Source organism: Siphateles boraxobius, unplaced genomic scaffold (genome assembly GCF_051911475.1).
Source record: "Siphateles boraxobius isolate OS27281-9 unplaced genomic scaffold, OSU_SipBor_1 42, whole genome shotgun sequence".
NCBI lineage: Eukaryota > Metazoa > Chordata > Actinopteri > Cypriniformes > Leuciscidae > Siphateles > Siphateles boraxobius.
Genome location: NW_027509053.1, coordinates 124,818 through 132,295, shown reverse-complemented (window position 1 = coordinate 132,295; position 7,478 = coordinate 124,818). Strand labels below are relative to the sequence as shown.

Here is a 7,478-nt window from a genome sequence, read left to right as displayed (position 1 = left end):
TTTAGGCTAATTATGCATAATTGATAGCTTTAATGTACATCAGTGTGTAGTATTGTGGCCCCTGTGTGGTGTACATTAGGTTTCACCTAATAAAACCACTGTAATTATGAAATATGACCTATTAATGAATTGACCACGCTCAGCCTATTTGGACCCAGTCAAATAAGTTACAGGTGGTTCCTTACTTTGCCCACCTGCAACTTATTTGACAGGGTCCAAATAGGCTGTTCGTGGACAGTCCATTTTTAGGCTAATTATGCATAATTGATAGCTTTAATGTACATCAGTGTGTTGTATTGTGGCCCCTGTGTGGTGTACAGTAGGTTTCACCTAATAAAACCACTGTAATTATGAAATATGACCTACTAATGCATTGACCACGGACAGCCTATTTGGACCCTGTCAAATAAGTTACAGGTGGGCCCTTACTTTGCCGACCTGTAACTTATTTGACAGAGTCCAAATAGGCTGTCCATGGACATGCCATTTTAAGTCTAATAATGCATAGTTCTTCTGATGGGACACATAGGCCATTCGTAGCCACACAGGCGGTCAGTGGGATGAATAGGCCGTTCGTGGTCACATAGGTGCACAGTGGGATGAAAATGGCTGTTCGTGGTCACACAGGCGGTTAGGGGGATGAATAGGCTGTCCGTGGTCACTGGGCGGGGCCACGGGCCATCAGTTAGATTGGCCATGGACAGACGGGCCGTTCGTGGTCAAACAGGCTTTCAGTGGGACGAATAGGCTGTCCGTGGTCACTGGGCGGGGCCACCGGCCATCACTTAGATTGGCCGTGGACGGACAGGCCGTTCGTGGTCAAGCAGGCTGTCAGTGGGACGAACAGGCTGTCCGTGGCCAGACAGGCGGTCAGTGGGATAAATAGGCGGTTCGTGGTCAAACAGGCTGTCAGTGGGACGAATAGGCTGTCCGTGGTCACTGGGCGGGGCCACGGGCCGTCACTTAGATTGGCCGTGGACAGATGGGCCGTTCGTGGTCAAACAGGCTGTCAGTGGGACGAATAGGCTGTCCGTGGTCACTGGGCGGGGCCACGGGCCGTCACTTAAATTGGCCGTGGACAGACGGGCCGTTCGTGGTCAAACAGGCTGTCAGTGGGACGAATAGGCTGTCCGTGGTCACTGGGCGGGGCCACGGGCCGTCACTTAGATTGGCCGTGGACAGACGGGCTGTTCGCGGTCAAACAGGCTGTCAGTGGGATGAATAAGCTGTCCGTGGTCACTGGGCAGGGACACGGGCCGTCACTTAGATTAGCCGTGGACAGACGGGCCGTTCGTGGTCAAACAGGCTGTCAGTGGGACGAATAGGCTGTCCGTAGTCACTGGGCGGGGCCACGGGCCGTCACTTAGATTGGCCGTGGACGGACGGGCCGTTCGTGGTCACATAGGCTGTCAGTGGGACGAATAGGCTGTCCGTGGTCACTGGGCGGTCGGTGGGATGAATAGGCCGTTCGTGGTCACATAGGTGGTCAGTGGGATGAATAGGCTGTCCGTGGTCACACAGGCGGTTAGGGGGACGAATAGGCTGTTCGTGTCAGTGGGCGTGGCCAGGGGCCGTCACTTAGGTTGGCCGTGGGCGAAAAGGCCGTTCGTGGTCACACAGGCGGTTAGGGGGACGAATAGGCTGTTCGTGTCAGTGGGCGGGGCCAGGGGCCGTCACCCAGGTTGGCCGTGGGCGAAAAGGCCGTTCGTGGTCACACAGGCGGTCGGTGGGACGAATAGGCTGTTCGTGTCAGTGGGCGTGGCCAGGGGGCTGTTCGCAGGTCAAAGGTGGGACGGACGGGCGCTCCGTGGTCGGTGGGTGCGGTCAGGGAATTTCGCGAAAGGGCGGTCAGGGGGACGCGCGTGCGCTCCGTGGACGCCCGCCCGCAACCTGTTCGGCGCGTGTCGAATCGACTGAGGGCGGTCGGCGAGTCGCCCCCCTGTGGCCGATGCCCGGATCGCGGGCGAGGGGGCCGGATTTCGTCGGCGCCGTCGGCCGGTCCCCGAAAAATCACCTAGGGGGCGTCGCGCGGGGGTCCCCTTCCCTAACCCGGTGGCCTAAAGGGCGAAAGGTCCTCGGTTCGAAACCGAGCAGAAACAGTGGTTTGATTCTGACAGAAAATTTAAACTGTTTGCCAAACTAGGTGGGTGAAGCGCTCATTTCCTTTATATCAGTGGTCTCAAACTCAATTCCTGGAGGGCCACAGCTCTGAACAGTTTAGCTCCAACCAGCTCAAACTCACACCTGCAAGGAAGTTTCTAGCAATCCTGAAGACCTTGATTAGCTGAATCAGGTGTGCTTGATTAGGGTTGGAGCAAAACTGTGCAGAGCTCTGGCCCTCCAGGAATTGAGTTTGAGACCACTGCTTTATATGCTTTTTAATAAGCGTGCACCTAAAGATTCATGTCTGCAACCTGAAGATGTGTTTCCGTAGTGAAGTGGTTATCACGTTCGCCTCACACGCGAAAGGTCCCCAGTTCGAAACTGGGCGGAAACTGTGGGTGGTTTTTGCAAAAATTTCGTATGCGATTTTCTGTTGAGCAGGTCAGTACACTTGCAGGGATGTTTGTGGTTTAATCTCTTTAGAAAAGGACAAAAATAAAACAAATGACCATTGAGGTTTCCTGTACAGTAATATAAAATGTTCGGTCTGCCAACAAAATTAGCAGCATTTTGCCATGTTAAAAACACTGGGCAGTCTATAGTTTCAGTCGTTTTTGAACAAGCGTACCCTAGAAGAGGTGGGACTGACGTCCACATCAAGTTTCCGTAGTGTAGTGGTTATCACGTTCGCTTTACACGCGACAGGTCCTCAGTTCAAAACTGGGTGGAAACAAGTGGAGGCATGTTAAATATAAATGCTGCAATTCGCTACAAAACCCTTGTGAAGGCCATCGTACCAAGGAGCTGTAGGAAGATTGCCATGCCGAATAACCTCTGTTCTGTTGTTTGTGGAATTTACAGACTGTCACACTGCTTGCAGGGCAGATTATGGGAAGGAGCCATCTTCTAAAAAGCACATCCCTCTCAACATTAGGTTTCTGTAGTGTAGTGGTCATCACATTCGCCCAACACGTGAAAGGTCCTTGGTTCGAAACCGAGCAGAAACAGTGGTTGGATTCTGACAGAAAATTTAAACTCTTTGGCACGCTAGGTGGGTGCAGCGCCCATTTCCTTTATATGCTTTTTAATAAGCGTGCACCTAAAGATTTATGTCTGCAACCTGAAGACGTGTTTGTAGTGTAGTGGTTATCACGTTCGCCTCACATGCGAAAAGTCCCCAGTTCGAAACTGGGCGGAAACTGTGGGTGATTTTTGCAAAAATTTCGTATGCGATTTTCTGTAGAGCAGGTCAGTACACTTGCAGGGATGTTTGTTGTTTAATCTCTTTAGAAAAGGACAAAAATAAAACAAATGACCATTGAGGTTTCCTGTACAGTAATATAAAATGTTCGGTCTGCCAACAAAATTAGCAGCTTTTTGCCATGTTAAAAAAACTGGGCAGTCTATAGTTTCAGTCGCTTTTGAACAAGCGTACCCTAGAAGAGGTGGGACTGACTTCCAAATCAAGATTCCGTAGTGTAGTGGTTATCACGTTCGCTTTACACGCGAAAGGTGCTCAGTTCAAAACTGGGCGGAAACAAGTGGTGGCATGTTAAATATAAATGCTGCAATTTGCTACAAAACCCTTACTTTTGAGACAGGTGAAGGCCATCGTACCAAGGAGCTGTAGGCAGACTGCAATGCCGAATGACCTCTGTTCTGTTGTTTGTGGAATTTACAGACTGTCACACTGCTTGCAGAGCAGATTATGGGAAGGAGCCATCTTCTAAAAAGCACATGCACCTCATCAATAGGTTTCTGTAGTTTAGTGGTCATCACATTCGCCTAACACGCGAAAGGTCCTCGGTTCGAAACCGAGCAGAAACAGTGGTTGGATTCTGACAGAAAATTTAAACTGTTTGCCACACTAGGTGGGTGCAGTGCTCATTTCCTTTATATGCTTTTTAATAAGCGTGCACCTAAAGATTTATGTCTGCAACCTGAAGACTTGTTTCCGTAGTGTAGTGGTTATCACGTTTGCCTCACACGCGAAAGGTCCCCAGTTCGAAACTGGGCGGAAACTGTGGGTGATTTTTGCAAAAATTTCGTATGCGATTTTCTGTTGAGCAGGTCAGTACACTTGCAGGGATGTTTGTGGTTTAATCTCTTAGAAAAGGACAAAAATAAAACAAATGACCATTGAGGTTTCCTGTACAGTAATATAAAATGTTCGGTCTGCCAACAAAATTAGCAGCTTTTTGCCATGTTAAAAACACTGGGCAGTCTATAGTTTCAGTCGCCTTTTAACAAGCGTACGCTAGAAGCGGTGGGACTGACGTCCAAATCAAGTTTCGGAAGTGTAGTGGTTATCACGTTTGCTTTACACGCGACAGGTCCTCAGTTCAAAACTGGGCGGAAACAAGTGGATGCATTTTAAATATAAATGCTGCAATTCGCTACAAAACCCTTACTTTTGAGACAGGTGAAGGCCATCGTACCAAGGAGCTGTAGGCAGACTGCCATGCCGAATGACACTAGGTGGGTGCCGAATGACCTCTGTTCTGTTGTTTGTGGAATTTACAGACTGTCACACTGCCTGCAGGGCAGATTATGGGAAGCAGCCATCTTCTAAAAAGCACATCCGTCTTAATAATAGGTTTCTGTAGTGTAGTGGTCATCACATTCGCCTAACACGCGAAAGGTCCTCGGTTCGAAACCGAGCAGAAACAGTGGTTGGATTCTGACGGAAAATTTAAACTCTTTGCCACGCTAGGTGGGTGCAGTGCTCATTTCCTTTATATGCTTTTTAATAAGCGTGCACCTAAAGATTTATGTCTGCAACATGAGGACGTGTTTGTAGTGTAGTGGTTATCACGTTCGCCTCACACGCGAAAAGTCCCCAGTTTGAAACTGGGTGGAAACTGTGGGTGATTTTTGCAAAAATTTCGTATGCGATTTTCTGTTGAGCAGGTCAGTACACTTGCAGGGATGTTTGTGGTTTAATCTCTTAGAAAAGGACAAAAATAAAACAAATGACCATTGAAGTTTCCTGTCCAATAATATAAAATGTTCGGTCTGCCAACAAAATTAGCAGCTTTTTGCCATGTTAAAAACACTCGGTAGTCTATAGTTTCAGTCGCTTTTGAACAAGCGTACGCTAGAAGCGGTGGGACTGACATCCAAATCAAGTTTCCGTAGTGTAGTGGTTATCACGTTTGCTTTACACGCGAAAGGTCCTTAGTTCAAAACTGGGCGGAAACAAGTGGATGTGTTTTAAATATAAATGCTGCAATTCGCTACAAAACCCTTACTTTTGAGACAGGTGAAGGCCATCGTACCAAGGAGCTGTAGGCAGACTGCCATGCCGAATGACCTCTGTTCTGTTGTTTGCGGAATTCACAGACTGTCACACTGCTTGCAGAGCACATTATGGGAAGGAGCCATCTTCTAAAAAGCACATGTGCCTCATCAATAGGTTTCTGTAGTGTAGTGGTTATCACGTTCGCCTCACACGCGGAGGCCAGCCGCACGTAGGTGTAGAGCGCTGCTAGCCAATAGGAGCTGAGGAAATTACATGGAGGCGGGCCAGAAATAATACACAAATTTAGAGGTTCGATTCCCGTCTCGGCCACAAATACCAAATTACCATTCATTTTTTAATCTAGATACACTTTAAGTACGATTAACATATAATAAACAAACTTTGTGCACAAAATTAAAATAAAACTTGTAAGATTTGTTCTTGTGTAGGATGTACAAAATGTGCATTTATCTTAATAAACATATACATTATAATAGGGTATAGCTATCTTTAATATAGAAAATATTTGAATGTGAATAATTGAAAAGAACATTTTGATAATGTTTTAGACCTTTATTTTTTAGAGATATTCACATTATATTTGTACAATTATGTACAGAAATCCAATATATATGAAATATAACCAATACACACCAAATAGTAAGTTTCTCATTTTATTTATAGTACATATTATATAAATCTGAAAAAGGTAATGTATTAAATACTTATAGATTAAACAACAACAACATTAATAATAAAAATAATAAAATCTAAAGTTTTGGAGAACACAGGAAAAAAAAGTAAAAATTTTTAAATTAAATAATTATGTGTAGAGTTTTAAAAGTTACAGTTATTAACATCTGAGCAAGATAAAATAATGCGAGTCAATAAAATAAACTTTAAAAAAATTAAAATACAATGTAAACAAGGACAAAACTTTTGGTACAGTATTTTAATGAACAAATTGAAATTAGTAAAGAACAATTATAATAAAATCTAAAGTTGTGGAGAGCACAGGAAAAACAAGATTTTTATTTTAAATTAAATAATTATGTACAGAGTTTAATTGTAAAAATAATTAACATTTAGTGTTTTTTAGGTCTGAGAAAGATAAAATAGCAATGCAAGTCAATAAATTAACTTTAAAAAACAATAAAATACAGATTCAGATTAATTTATTTAATGACTTGTAGCTTATATTTGTTTTGTTTTTATTGTATTTATATGATATTTGTATTTTTGTAATTGAATTTTTGCCATAAAAATAGCTTTGAATGCTGACATGGCATTAAATAAAATAATCTGAATCTGTATTTTATTGTTTTTTAAAGTTAATTTATTGACTTGCATTGTTATTTTATCTTTCTCAGACTTAAAAAAACTCTAAATGTTAATTATTTTTTACAATTAAACTCTGTACATAATTATTTAATTTAAAATAAAGATCTTGTTTTTTCCTGTGCTCTCCTGAACTTTAAATTTTATTATAATTGTAGTTTACTAATTTCCATTTGTTCATTAAAATACTGTACCAAAAGTTTTGTCCTTGTTTACATTGTATTTTTTTTTAATAATTTAAAAAAAAATTTTTTTATAACTTTCATTTTTATTAAATTTTCACATGTATATCAACAAAATAATACAGTAAATGATACATAAATCAAAATAACAATAGTAATAACACTAACAATCTGTCTGGAGATGATGTGCTACACAGTCCACTGTTCTATTTGGCATTTGTTCAGTTTGTGTCACGTGTCATATTTTTCCCAGTTCTTTTCAAAGACATTCTGTTTGACTCTCAAAAGGTATGTCAATTTTTCCATCTCAAAGATTTCCTGGACAATTTCCAACCACTGTTCCTGTTTTGGGATATTGATATTGAGCCAATTTCTTGTGACCGCTTTCTTACTGGATGCAAGTAATACTTTAGTCAAATACAGATCTTCTTTCCTTACAACCTCCTCAATATTCCCTAGGTACATCACTAGACAAGTGTTTGGGATTTCATATCCCAAAACATTTTTAACAACTAGGTGAACATTTTGCCAGTATGTCCCCATTTTTGTACAGTTCCAGAAGATGTGTGCATGGTCTGATTCCACATTCCCGCACAATCTCCAGCATTTTTGTT

The 7,478-nt window shown here is 42.9% G+C and overlaps 6 non-coding genes across 6 annotated transcripts; all 6 read left to right on the top strand.

The window, feature by feature from the left end:
• The first annotated feature begins 2,424 nt into the window (after positions 1 to 2,424).
• On the top strand, positions 2,425 to 2,497 carry trnav-cac (transfer RNA valine (anticodon CAC)). The gene has a single exon. It is a non-coding gene; the product is annotated as a tRNA-Val (tRNA).
• Positions 2,498 to 3,037: 540 nt separating this feature from the next.
• On the top strand, positions 3,038 to 3,110 carry trnav-aac (transfer RNA valine (anticodon AAC)). The gene has a single exon. It is a non-coding gene; the product is annotated as a tRNA-Val (tRNA).
• A 747-nt stretch (positions 3,111 to 3,857) lies between these two features.
• trnav-aac (transfer RNA valine (anticodon AAC)) lies at positions 3,858 to 3,930 on the top strand. Its single transcript has one exon. It is a non-coding gene; the product is annotated as a tRNA-Val (tRNA).
• Positions 3,931 to 4,053: 123 nt separating this feature from the next.
• Positions 4,054 to 4,126, top strand: trnav-cac (transfer RNA valine (anticodon CAC)). Its single transcript has one exon. It is a non-coding gene; the product is annotated as a tRNA-Val (tRNA).
• Positions 4,127 to 4,699: 573 nt separating this feature from the next.
• On the top strand, positions 4,700 to 4,772 carry trnav-aac (transfer RNA valine (anticodon AAC)). Its single transcript has one exon. It is a non-coding gene; the product is annotated as a tRNA-Val (tRNA).
• Positions 4,773 to 5,231: 459 nt separating this feature from the next.
• trnav-uac (transfer RNA valine (anticodon UAC)) lies at positions 5,232 to 5,304 on the top strand. Its single transcript has one exon. It is a non-coding gene; the product is annotated as a tRNA-Val (tRNA).
• The last annotated feature ends 2,174 nt before the right edge of the window (positions 5,305 to 7,478 follow it).